At 48.8% G+C, this 14,090-nt stretch overlaps 1 long non-coding RNA gene across 1 annotated transcript; it reads right to left on the bottom strand.

The window, feature by feature from the left end:
• Window positions 1-211: 211 nt before the first annotated feature.
• On the bottom strand, window positions 212-4,270 carry LOC307202801. Its single transcript, XR_013833009.1, has 3 exons — window positions 4,222-4,270; window positions 3,832-3,914; window positions 212-1,085 (listed from the first exon to the last, which is right to left on the bottom strand). It is a non-coding gene; the product is annotated as an uncharacterized lncRNA (long non-coding RNA).
• Between the last annotated feature and the right edge of the window lie 9,820 nt (window positions 4,271-14,090).

Here is a 14,090-nt window from a genome sequence, read left to right as displayed (position 1 = left end):
ACCCAGCCTTATGAGGAAGGGTTGACTTGGGCATGTTTAGCCTGGAGAAGAGAAGCCTGAGAGGTGAAATGAGAGCCATCTCCCAACATCTGAAGGGCTGTCACATGGAAGATGGAGCGAGCTTGTTTTCTTCTGCTCCAGAGGGCAGGACCCAAACCAAGGGATTCAATTAACAAGAAAGAAGATTGTGACTAGACACTAGGAAGACAGTGGAATGGACGCCCTCAGAAGGTTGTGGACTCTCCTTCACTGGAGGTTTTTAATCAGAGGTTGGGTGTCCATCTGTCAGGGAATCTTTAGCTGTGATTCCTGCATTGCAGGGAGTTGGACTAGATAACCCTTGTGGTCCCTCCCAAATCTACAATTCTATGTATACAATTGTATTCCATTCTATATGAAATGTTAGATGAGATATCCTGGACTACATCCTGTTTCACACTCCATCAGAAATAAAACTGGATAGTTCCTTTCAGTTGGCTGCCACAGATCTCGCTGAGACTTCTTGCTTGGTTTATCCAAATTGTATTATAAATCACTTTTTATACCTGTGATGCTGTCTGTTTCCCATACCGAACCAGACCACTGGTACACCTATTCTGACAGGCAGTGGCTTGCCACAGTTTCAAATATAATTATTTCCCCAGTCCTACCTGGAGATGTTGCTGGGAATTGAACCTGCGACCTTCTGCCTGCATAGCAAGTGCTCTGTGACTGAGCCAGAGTCCTTCCCTGTGGACAAATGGCAGCAGGCCAAGCTTTCCCAATCATTCAAAGCCCTTGCTTCACTTCCTGAACTTCTACTTGTCTTGCAGCAATTAAATGGAGAGGGTGAAAAATTAGCTGCCCCAGCCATTTCCTGCTCTCAGTTTGAAATTGTGCCTCAGGGAAAGTGTTTGCGGATATAGTCCTCCTCCTTGGGACATGTGGAAAGCAGTTCCCGCTGTGTGTGCCTCTGGGGTAAAACCAAAAATGAAACTGAGAGTGTGTTCAGCTTGGATCTGGGAAGCCAGCTTCAAGCACTGCTCTGCCAAGAAGTCTGCCTGTGCGCTTGGTTAGGTCGCCAATCTAGGACCTTCTTTTACCACCTGTAAAATGGGAACAGGCAAAGAGAAAGGTGGTCAGGCCTTCACTTCCCTATAAACATATAACCTTAGCACCTGATAAGTGGCATCATTGTCTTAAGCTCCCTTGGGGAGCGGGGAGTCAATCAAGTGGGGAAAACACTGCCAGTGGCATAGCAAGGTCAGGTGGTACCCGGTGGGTCAGGTGGTACCCCCCCCCATTGAAATTACATATTAAAAGAAGGAAAAATAAGATACTCACTGCTGTTGCAACTTCAGGTTCTGCCCATTGCGGCATCTGCTTGTCCACTATGAGAACAGGGTGCTGAACTACGTGGGCCACTGGCCTGATCCAGCAGCCAACTTCTTAGGTTCTTCCACATCCTTCTCCAACCTTGTGGCCTCTTGGTGTTCTGGACTACAACTCTGGGCTGATGGAAGTTGTAGTTCAGAACACTTGGAGGGTGCCAGGTTGACCAAGGCTGTTCTTGTGTAATGCACATTCATAGGTCCATTAATTATATGCAACCTCCTTCCAGCTGATATCAGGCAGGCAGGCTGCCTCCCTATTGGGCTTCCGGCGCCTACCAAATAATTAATGTTTGCTTTTATACTTTTAATTTATTATTATTATTATTTTTGGATTGCATCATGTAAACCGCTTAGAGACTATTGTAGGTAAGCACTATATAAATTGTATAGATAAATAAATGAACAAACAACAAAATGCAAAAAAAAAATATCTAACATAAACGGGTTAAAACGGGAAAGAGAAAAACAGTGCAGCTAGGATTAAACTTGCAGAATCTCTTTTCGCTTCTTTACCGCAGAAAAGAGAGATCTAGCAGCGGTTCTCATTAATGTTTTGCTTGCCGATAAGGAGGACAAATACCTGGAGTGATTTGAGGGAAGCTTCCCTTCTTATGCTATCTGCACATGCATTTTTTTCTGCCCCTCTCCTGCCCTCCAGTGAAACAGGTTTTTGAAACAAGATAAAAACCTACAAGATCTGGTAGTGGTAGCTGATGTCCATTGGCAGGACAGAAGGCAAGGAGCCCAACAGTAGGTGGCGCCAGAGTCAACGACAGGAGGACTCAACTAATTCTGGTTTTGCCCCCATCCTTGAGTTCTACAACACTTGAGACTAAGGAGGAGGAAGAAGCTGGCAGACAGGGCCACTCCCCAGACTGATTATTCTGGGAGGAAGTATTTGTCCACATAAAAGCAATTACTCAACACAATGTTTCTAAATGTCCAGAGCTGTTGCTCCTAAACTCTTTCACCAGAAACCATATTAACCTGCAACTCAAACCTCAAATAAATTCTCTTCTGCTAACAGGCAGGCTTATTATGACGGGATCCTGGAAGAACTTAGATTGGGCTTCTCTGACAAACTGGTGCAACAAAAATACGGCAAAATTGCATTTGTGGGAAAACTGAATAATAAAATAAAATTGGCACAAGGTTTAAAGCACAAATACTCTTTGTAATAGATCGGAACAGTTTTATTTAGTACATGGCTAAAAAAGAAAACAGAGGACTCGCATTATAAAACTTTTGGGTTCACATAAACTGTTTATCGCCTTCCTTAGTCTGGGATAAGAACATTAGGTTATTTGGGTGTTATTTTACACGTATTGTCTAAACGCTGGCTTGTATGATGTTACATGTTGAAAGAGTTTAATTATAATAATAAGTAAGAAGGCAGGCAGGTGGTGATTTGGCTGAGGTTGGTGGGGCAAGGCTCCATTTGCTTTAATGGATACAGAGCCATTGTGGTGTGGTAGTTAGAGTAGGACCTGGGAGAGACCAGGGCTCAAATGCCCCACTTGGCCATAGATTCCCTGCAATGTGGGAATCTTTTCTCCCACAAGGGGCTCAAACCCATGACCTTGAGATCAGGAGTCTGATGCTCTATTGACTGAGCTATCCCATCCACGAAGCTCACTGGAAGACTTTGGGCCAGTCTCTGCTTCTCTCAGCCTAATTTACCTAACAGGGTTGTTGCTGTGTGGGGATTAAATGGGGAGGGGGACAACCACATACACCACCTTGAGCTCCTTAGAGAAATAGGTTGGGATAGATATTAAATAAATAAGCAAATCAGCACTGCATTACCCAAAGGCCAAAGAGGGGTGTGTGTGTGCAACTCGCTGAATAAATCAACCAGTTGCGCACTTGCCCTAGAGACTGGGAACCCTGCAGAAAGTAAGTGGGAGCACACCTTCCATTGCTCACACTAGAGGAGAAATAGACCCTTCCCTCCCTGGGCTGCGCCTGCCTCTCCCACCAAAATAACTTAAGACTTCCTAGCGGATGCCGAGGGCCCCTTTCCTGTCATTGTGGCCTAATGCACTTTGCTTGCCAGGAGCCTTTGAACCAGCTTGGCGTTATCGACAAATGAGCTCGGGGTTGCTGGACAGGATTCCCGGAATACCAGGATTCTGGCAGGGAAGGAACTCAACTTTTTTTGCCTCCTTGTATCATGCCTGTCTGGGTGGAAACAAAACTGACAGCCAAAGGGAGGAAGAAAATTGCAAAAAAAATTTAATAATAATAACAATGGAAGACATTCCCATGCTGAAGCCTTTCCAAAAGGCCTTTGGGAATGCGATTCGAAAGCCAGCTTTTAAATCCTAGGTGATAAATGTAGAGGCAATCTCGTATTATAGTTTGCTAAGTTCAATGCTTGCATAACTTAGGGCAGCCTCCCTCAGTCTTCAGATGATTTGGGCTACAACTTCCAGTACAAACCGGCCAACATTCTTACCTCTGGACCCGGGACACCATGCGGGGGCATCATCCTGGGGGCGGAAGTGAGAGGGAGAAGGAGTGGCGGCTCAGTCAAGTCTCCTGCCAATGTTAAAGTAAAAGATTCAGTCCAGTTGGGTACTAATTTTCCCGCTGATTTTGTCCCAGTGTCAGTTTCTGTTGCTGCTGGGTGTTTGTGTGTGTATAGGTTTTAATTTCCTCTCATTCCCCTTCACCATTTAACTTTTAAAAAATGAAATACTGGGGAGAAAAATGGAGCTGTGAGGCAATGGAGAGCTGCTGTTGCTCGTTCATCTTGCTCCTATACTCATCACGAAGCAATAAAACTGCAAGCAAGAAGCACTTTACTAGAGGCACAGAGCCCTTGAAAGCCTCAATAGCACTTCACCTCCCTCTTTGCACTGAGAGACCGTCAATGTGGTGTAGTGGTTACAGTGGCATAGCGTGGGTTGTCAGCACCCGGGGCAAGGCAAGTAATTTGCGCCCCCTAACCCGTGGATTTTAGCACTCGAGTGCGAGTGCCCCCCCCAGATGTTGCGCCTGGTGCGGCCGGCCCCCCTGCACCCCCCACGCTACACCACTGAGTGGTTAGAATGATGGACTAGGGACTTGGGAGGCAAGGGATCAAATCTTGAACTGGGCCATGAAGCTCACTGGGTGACCTTGGGCCAGTCACTGCCTCTCAGCTTCACCAACCTCACAGGGCTGTTATTGTGAGCACAGGCACTGGGTTGCCCATAAGATTGAAGGGGCCTGGCGCGCACTTGTGACATTACACATGTGACGAGTGATGTCACATGTATCTCCCAACACTGCACAGGCTGGGGCAGGCTTCCGCTCGGCCAGAGCTTTCCAAACACTTCACGCTGGTGACACACTTTTTAGTCCTGCTCAATTTTGTGACACCGTAATTTGGTTTTGCATCATTTTGCGACACAGTGGTTCAGTTTTACTATCAAACCAGAGGTTAAACTAACCCCTTTCTAGCCCCAGGAGGAGCGTGGGGAGTTTTCGCATGACACCTACACACTGCAGCCGACACACTAACGTGTCGTGACACAGCATGGAAAGCTCTACTCTAATGGACTACGCAGAATTAGATAAAATAACAGGAAGGATTCAAAACCTGTGGGACCAGAGATTCACAAAAGATTAGAAGAAATATATGAACTATTTGAAGAGCAACTGTAATCAACAAATTACGCTAGTAGGACTACAATAAGTTTTGTAAGGAGAGATGTATGAAACATTGCAAAGTAGAGAAAGAATAGAGATATCAGTTATGAGTTAAATGTAATTGTGGAAGTAAGAAATGTATATTTAGTGAATAGGTTGGAAAATTTTCAGATGCGGTTGATGGAAGTAAAAAAAAATGGTATAAGATATGAAGTATGTTTAATTACTGTTGAAAATGATATGTTGAAAAACTAATAAAAAATTTATATACATATAAAAAGGAAAGCTCTACGCTAGGCCTTACTAGTCCCTGCATCGGGAGATGTTGCGCAGGCCAGTGTGACCTTGTGCCAGGCATGCCAGTCACCACAGTGTCTCCCAGCACTTCACGGCCAGTGCTGCCTTCTGCTAACTACAGGTATGCCTGACGGAGCCTGGCAGGCTATGGAATATTGAGGGGGCCTGCCCCCCTTTGAAAATTGGGGGGCTTGACCCCCCAGCCCCCTAGATGGTGCCTCTGGGTTTAAGGATAAGGGACCATCAAGTACTTTGGATGGAAGAAAATCTGATGAGACTGAGCTAGAACTCCTTCGAGACCCGATAATCAACAAAGAGGGCTACCAACAAAATCGGCAGAGAGAGACTGACAGAGACTTGAAGGCCTCAGATGTGAGGAATCCAGGCTAAAAACTGTTTTTGTGGACATGCATTTGGGAAGGGACAGAAACCGGGGCGGGGGGGAGGGAAGAACAGAATTTTAAAATTTTCATGATTTTTGTGTTTGACTATTATGACCTATTTTTAAGATAAAAGGGAAATTCGTGGAAGGAATTTGGGTCGACCTTAGAAAAGGATTTAATACTTATAAGAAAATTGGATAAGTAAAATTTGGCCAAGTAATATGAATTAAGTATTTTCTTTAAAAAAAATATATACTTATATAACAACAATATGTAAAGGATGAGAGATATGAGCTTGCTGAGTTAATTCAATTAAATTAGGATGTATGAAGGGGGGGTGGGGGGAGGTCAAGAACTGGGGTTAGGAAAAGTAAGGACATGAAATCTTATATGTGTTGTTTTTGTTTGTGTGTGTCTGTGTTTATAAAATGTGAAAATCCAATAAAATTTTTATTAAAAATAAAATAAAATAAGGGGGGAGAAGTATGTACACCTTATCAAGCTCCTTGCAGGAAAGGTGGGATATCAATGTAACAAAATAACAACAACAAATTAAAAAGTCACCATAACTCCAGTTTGAAATAGCCTGAGAACATAGAATTACAAGAGGCCAAGGACAGATCATCAAGGCGCCCTGTTAAAAAAGTTGGTGCATAGACAGTGACGATTCCAAAGGGTGTAGAATCAGTGTGGCTAAAACCAGAACTGCAAACAGGTATGTGGAGAGGGCTGTTGATGACTCATAGCCATGATGTCTGCACAATCAGAGGCAGCAATGCTTCTGAATTACTGTTCCTTGAAACCACAGGAGGGGAGAGGTCTCTTGTGCTCAAATCCTGCTTTTGGGTTTCCCATTGGGGTATCTGGTTGGCCACTGTGAGAACAGGATGCTGGACTAGGTGGACCATTGGCCTGATCTACGAAGCTCTGCTTATGTTCTTCTGAGTTACAATTGGCAGCAGAGAGGGTTTAGAGATGTGCAGTAAGATAGTGAGGTTCAAATCTGCTCCGCCTTTGCAAGAAGACCAGTGGCTCTTTCTTCCTCTTTCTCCCTGTTCCGAACAGCCACCAACAAAAGTCCAACAGGGCTACACTTTGCACTTTTGAACTTCGGCTCTTCTAGATCCTTGTTGCTCAGCAGTGCTTCTGCACAGGATGAAGCGATGGAGGATGCTAGCAATTAGGGCCTAATGATCAATGATCTTGGAGACAGCCTGTCTGGCTTGGCTTGGGAGCATCAGGGCCTCTTTTCCTGGGGAAGCAGAGCTCTGAGCTGTGGCTTCTCTGCAAGGAAGAATGCTGTCAACGGAGGTCTCCTTTGCACATGCTTTGCATCAGCCTGGGTTGCTGGGTCTTGGAAAGACAAAGGTGAAAGGATGCAGTTTGGTCCAACCTTCTGCAATATGTCAACTGCACCCTCTGCAAACAAGCACCCAGTCTTCTTTTCTTCCCTGGGCACCTCATTCCAAGCATTCATTGCTCTCTTGGCTGGGAAGCTTTATCTAAGGACTCAACTAAAAAGGTAAAGGTAAAGGTACCCCTGCCCGTACGGGCCAGTCTTGACAGACTCTGGGGTTGTGCGCCCATCTCACTCAAGAGGCCAGGGGCCAGCGTTGTCCGGAGACACTTCCGGGTCACGTGGCCAGCGTGACATTGCTGCTCTGGCGAGCCAGAGCCGCACACGGAAACGCCGTTTACCTTCCCGCTGGTAAGCGGTCCCTATTTATCTACTTGCACCCGGGGGTGCTTTCGAACTGCTAGGTTGGCAGGCGCTGGGACCGAGCAGCGGGAGCGCACCCCGCCACGGGGATTCGAACCGCCGACCTTTCGATCGGCAAACCCTAGGCGCTGAGGCTTTTACCCACAGCGCCACCCGCGTCCCTTGAAGGACTCAACTATACAGCTGCAAATAAAATGTTTTAAGTGTGTTGTAAAGTGCATTATACAAATGTGACACTAGATGGCGATGGTGAGCTGTGGCAAATTCAATATATTTTTTCAACAATACAGCTGCAAATAAAACGTTTTAAGTGTGTTGTAAAGTGCATTATACAAATGTGACACTAGATGGCGATGGTGAGCTGTGGCAAATTCAATATATTTTTCAAAACTTTTTTTTAAGAAGCATTTTCACAACATATTTTATATGTGTCTAGATTCCACCCAAGATTATTCTAGTTTCACACAGTTTTGTATAGCAGACTGCCATGTTGGGCACAGAATCCAGCTTTCTAGGAATCCCAGCTTCCTTTTAGAAAGAAAAGAAAAAGTGCATGTATTGGCCAGGGACGGAGAATGTTTTCTGGCCTTATTTCTTCAAGGGAAATACATTGGGAGGCACATACCAGGAATAGGCGGGGTGAGAGTTTTTAATGGGCAGGACTAAAGAAAAATGTGGACAGGGCCAAAGTGAGTGGGGGGTATTCATATTCTCTGTCTGTCTGTCTGTTTGTCTGTCTGTCTGTCTGTCTTTATCTCTGTCCCTGCATGAAGGGGACCTTTTCCTAAGCCCAATTTCCATTTCTAGCTGTCACCCCCCCCCAAATGCTGCCCACTTGGCTATGGGAGCTTTTTCTTTTCTTTTTGGAGTGGGGAGGGGGGTTAAGCCTAATTACCCAATGGGGCACAGAGCCAAGGAAGGTGCAGCATGCACATAAGCACATCTACAGTGGTACCTTGCTTCTCGAACTTAATCCATTCCGGGAGTCCGTTCAACTCCCGAAACCATTCAAAAACCAAGCTGCGGCTTCTGATTGGCTGCAGGAGCTTCCTGCACTCAATCAGAAGCCATGGAAGCCGCGTTAGACATTTGACTTCTGAAAAAGTTTGCAAACTAGAACATTTATTCTGGGTTTGTGATGTTCGGGAGCCGATTTGTTCGGCAACTAAGCTGTTCGGGAACCAAGGTATGACGGTATTAGCAAAAACAAAACACAAACATGCATAGTATTAGGGGGAAATCCTTTGCAAAAAAATGTGCATATTAGGCAAAATTGCATATACAGTGGTACCTCAGGTTACATACGCTTCAGGTTACATACGCTTCAGGTTAGAGACTCCGCTAACCTAGAAATAGTGCTTCAGGTTAAGAACTTTGCTTCAGGATAAGAACAGAAATTGGGCTCCGGCAGCACAGCGACAGCAGGAGGCCCCATTAGCTAAAGTGCTGCTTCAGGTTAAGGACTCTCCTGCGTGGGTGTCTGAGGGCCCTGCTCCTTCTTGCCACTCACCATCTGGCCTGGGGCGGGGCCTGAAGCCTCACAGGGACTGCTGCGCTCTGCTGCCCAGGAGGACTCTCCTGCGTGGGTGTCTGAGGGCCCTGCTCCTTCCTGCCACTCACCATCTGGCCCGGGGCGGGGCCTGAAGCCCCATAAGGACTGCTGTGCTCTGCTGCCCAGGAGGACTCTCCTGCGTGGGTGTCTGAGGGTCCTGCTCCTTCCTGCCACTCACCATCTGGCCCGGGGCGGGGCCTGAAGCCCCATAAGGACTGCTGCGCTCTGCTGCCCAGGAGGACTCTCCTGCGTGGGTGTCTGAGGGCCCTGCTCCTTCTTGCCACTCACCATCTGGCCTGGGGCGGGGCCTGAAGCCTCACAGGGACTGCTGTGCTCTGCTGCCCAGGAGGACTCTCCTGCGTGGGTGTCTGAGGGCCCTGCTCCTTCCTGCCACTCACCATCTGGCCCGGGGCGGGGCCTGAAGCCCCATAAGGACTGCTGTGCTCTGCTGCCCAGGAGGACTCTCCTGCGTGGGTGTCTGAGGGCCCTGCTCCTTCCTGCCACTCACCATCTGGCCTGGGGCGGGGCCTGAAGCCCCATAAGGACTGCTGTGCTCTGCTGCCCAGGAGGACTCTCCTGCGTGGGTGTCTGAGGGCCCTGCTCCTTCCTGCCACTCACCATCTGGCCTGGGGCGGGGCCTGAAGCCCCATAAGGACTGCTGTGCTCTGCTGCCCAGGAGGACTCTCCTGCGTGGGTGTCTGAGGGCCCTGCTCCTTCCTGCCACTCACCATCTGGCCTGGGGCGGGGCCTGAAGCCCCATAAGGACTGCTGCGCTCTGCTGCCCAGGAGGACTCTCCTGCGTGGGTGTCTGAGGGCCCTGCTCCTTCTTGCCACTCACCATCTGGCCTGGGGTGGGGCCTGAAGCCTCACAGGGACTGCTGCACTCCGCTGCCCAGGAGGACTCTCCTGTGTGAGTGTCTGAGGGCCCTGCTCCTTCCTGCCACTTACCACCTGGCCCAGGGCAGGGCCTGACGGGCCTCACTAGGACAGTTGCTGTTACTGCTGGAGGGGTGCAGAGTGCTTTTAAAATGTTTTTTTTTAAAAAAAATATTTTGAATTTTTTGTATGTGGGGTGGGGTGGGGTGGGGTGGATGTTTATTGGGCCTGGGAATTTGTTTGATTTTATGTTTTTGTAATTTTTATAATTTTTATTGTTTTTTGTTTGTATTGTTTTATTTGTGTTGTTGCTTTTTTGCTGTTGTTTTTTAAAGGGGTTATTTTGTTCTTAAGGGGAGGGGTCAGGGCTGCCGGGGAGTGGGCCCCAGCCCACAAAATGGCTGGGGCATGTTCCACAGGGGGGGATGCACTGGGACAACCGATCTCAGTGATCACGGGTAGGAGGAGGAGTTACGCTAAGACCAGACCATGTCATTACAGAGGAGGCAGGTTTAGTCGTTGTCTGAGGACTATCCCTGCCTCCGGGTCTGGTCCTGACCGGATGAATACTAGAATCAGCAAGGGATACCCACATGACCTGAAAGTGTTGCTGTGCAATGCCAGGTCAATGATTCATAAGACCACTGCCATCCATGACTTGATCATGGATGGAGGACTTGACCTGGCATGTGTGACAGAGACTTGGTTGGATGAAGCAGATGGGCCTGTCCTTGCCGCTGCTTGTCCACCAGGTTTCTCTTACGCACAGCAACCCAGGTCATGTGGGCGGGGAGGGGGGGTTGCAGTGATTTTTAGGAAATCATTAGTTTGCACCAGGCGTCCTATTGGGAAGACCCAGTTTTCTGAGTGCATGTTCTGGAAGTTGGGCAATAGGGGCAGTACAGGATTCCTTTTGGTGTACCGACCTCCCCGCTGCACCAAGGATTCCCTGCCCGAGCTGCTTCAGGTCGTGGCGGATGTTCTCCTGGAGACACCTAGCTTGGTCGTCCTAGGGGATTTTAACATCCATGCCGACACGACCTTACAAGGGGCCGCTCGGGACTTCGTGGAAAGCATGGCCTCCATGGGGCTGTCCCTGAATAAGTCTGGCCCAACCCATAGCCACGGACATGCCTTGGACCTGGTGTTTACCTCTACGGATGTTGGTGATCTGACACTAAGTAAAAGTGAAACAAAAGAAGTGCCATGGTCAGATCACTTCCTGGTGCAACTGGACTTCTCTGCGACCCATCCCCTCTGCAGGGAGGTGGGACCGATTCGGATGGTCCGCCCCCGCCACTTAATGGATCCAAATGGTTTCCAGAGAGTGGTAGGGGATGCTTTATCCCATGTTGATGGCCTTTCAGCCGATTCCCTGGTGGCCCGCTGGAATGCGGAGTTAACCAGGGCTATTGACTGTTTGGCTCCGAAGCGCCCTCTCCGATTGCATGGAGCCCGGAGAGCCCCGTGGTTTTCCACGGATCTGAGGGCAATGAAACAATCGTTGAGACGGCTAGAGCGCCGGTGGCGGATAACCCATTCTGAATCTGACCGGACACAGGTTAGAGCTCAACGTCGAGCCTACCAAGTGGCGATAGCGACGGCGAAGAAGACTTTCTTCACCGCCTCTATTGCATCTGCAGAAAACAGCAGCAGGAGACTCTTTCAGGTGGTTCACAATTTAGCGGAACCACCTGTAACATCGGGGCCCAGTACGGGCCACATGTTCTCCTGCAATGATTTTGCAAATTTTTTTGCAGATAAAATCGCTCAGATTCGGGAAGAAGTAGACTCCACCGTGGGAGCAGGGCCGGGGCGGGAGAGTGCTAGAGTCCTGTCTGGTCAAGTTGTGTGGGATCAATTCCAAGCTGTTACCTCCGAGGATGTGGACAGGCTGCTCGGACGAGTGAAGTCAACCACCTGTCTCCTGGATCCTTGCCCATCCTGGCTTATAAAAGCTAGCCGGGAAGGACAGGGCGATGGGCTTCGTGGGGTGGTGAATGCTTCCCTCCGTGAGGGAGCCTTCCCAGACCCGCTGAAAGAGGCGGTTATTAAACCGCTTCTTAAAAAACCATCTCTAGATGCGGCCACGATGGCCAATTATCGCCCAGTCTCAAACCTTCCATTCTTGGGCAAGGTGATTGAGCGAGTGGTTGCTGAACAACTCCAGGCACGCCTGGAAGAAGCGGACCATTTGGATCCCTTCCAGTCGGGATTCAGGCCTCATCATGGGACTGAAACTGCCTTGGTCGCACTGGTTGATGACCTCCGGCGGGCTAGGGACAAAGGTGAGAGCTGTTTCCTAGTTCTGCTGGATCTCTCAGCGGCGTTTGATACTATCGACCATGACATCCTTCTGGACCGTCTTGAGAGGCTGGGAGCTGGGGGCACTGTCATATAGTGGTTCCGCTCCTTCCTCCTGGGCCGTGTTCAGAAAGTGGTGGTGGGGGATGAGTGTTCAGACCCCTGGGCTCTCACTTGTGGGGTGCCTCAGGGTTCTGTCCTCTCCCCCATGCTTTTCAACATCTACATGCAGCCGCTGGGAGGGATCATCAGGAGGTTTGGGCTGGGTGTTCATCAGTATGCAGATGATACCCAGCTCTACCTCTCTTTCAAATCAGAACCAGTGAAGGCGGTGAAGGTCCTGTGTGAGTGCCTGGAGGCGGTTGGAGGATGGATGGCGGCTAACAGATTGAGGTTGAATCCTGACAAGACAGAAGTACTGTTTTTGGGGGACAGGAGGCGGGCAGGTGTGGAGGATTCCCTGGTCCTGAATGGGGTAACTGTGCCCCTGAAGGACCAGGTGCGCAGCCTGGGGGTCATTTTGGACTCACAGCTGTCCATGGAGGCACAGGTCAAATCTGTATCCAGGGCAGCTGTTTACCAGCTCCATCTGGTACGTAGGCTGAGACCCTATCTGCCTGCAGACTGTCTCGCCAGAGTGGTACATGCTCTGGTTATCTCCCGCTTGGACTACTGCAATGCGCTCTACGTGGGGCTACCTTTGAAGGTGACCCGGAAACTACAACTAATCCAGAATGCGGCAGCTAGACTGGTGACTGGGAGCGGCCGCCGAGACCATATAACACCGGTCTTGAAAGACCTACATTGGCTCCCAGTACGTTTCCGAGCACAATTCCAAGTGTTGGTGCTGACCTTTAAAGCCCTAAATGGCCTCGGTCCAGTATATCTGAAGGAGCGTCTCCTCCCCCATCGGTCTGCCCGGACACTGAGGTCCAGCTCCGAGGGCCTTCTGGCGGTTCCCTCCCTGCGAGAAGCAAAGCTACAGGGAACCAGGCAGAGGGCCTTCTCGGTGGTGGCGCCCGCCCTGTGGAATGCCCTCCCATCGGATGTCAAGGCGATGGACAACTACCTGACATTCAGAAAACATCTGAAGGCAGCCCTGTTCAGGGAAGTTTTTAATATGTGATATTTTAGTGTATTTTTCATCTCTGTTGGAAGCCGCCCAGAGTGGCTGGGGAAGCCCAGCCAGATGGGCGGGGTACAAATAATAAATTATTATTATTATATTATATAACAGTTTCAGGTTAAGAACGAACCTCCAGAACGAATTAAGTACTTAACCTGAGGTACCACTGTATAAATCATGTGCTGCAGGAGAAATTTGATGAATTTTAATAAGGCCTTTTAAAAATAATAATAATAATTGCAAACTGGTCCAGAAAACGGAAGAACTGAATTTAAGATTGGAAAAACGAGAAAGTGAGAGAAACTGAAATTGGCAGATTCTCCCATCCTGACTTTGACCTCACCCTGGGGTCTCCGGCTGACTTCCAGCCCCTTTCCAGGCTCCATCTTCCCCAAAGGAGAATATTGTGGCAGTCTAGTTCACTCTGCCTCCCAGCTGCCTCCCGAATCAAAGCAGATGCATCACGCACACCCCTGTCTGTCCCACACCCCACATTCATGGAGCTGTTCTAATTTTGCTCAAGGCAGGATGTTTCCCCACTCAAAAACAAAACCCTGTTTGAAAGAACCCATTGCCTTTATCTTAACAGCTCCCACAACCCTGGCTATTAACACCCTCATCTGCTTTGGATTAAAGGAGATCTCATCCCTGTTTGGTTTGGGAGCTGAAAGGAAAGCTCTGGAGCCCTTTCTACTCGTGCCAAGTATGAACTGAATGTGGTGAACAAACACAGCCGAGATGGGTCTCCAAAGGGGCGTGTGGGTGTGTGGACGCCTGTGCACTTTGGGGAAGAGAGAGAGAGAGCGTGTGGGGTTTGTGTTTA

This window comes from Podarcis cretensis (assembly GCF_951804945.1).
Source record: "Podarcis cretensis genome assembly, chromosome: 14".
Taxonomy (NCBI): domain Eukaryota; kingdom Metazoa; phylum Chordata; class Lepidosauria; order Squamata; family Lacertidae; genus Podarcis; species Podarcis cretensis.
This window is presented reverse-complemented; position numbering and strand designations above follow the sequence as displayed.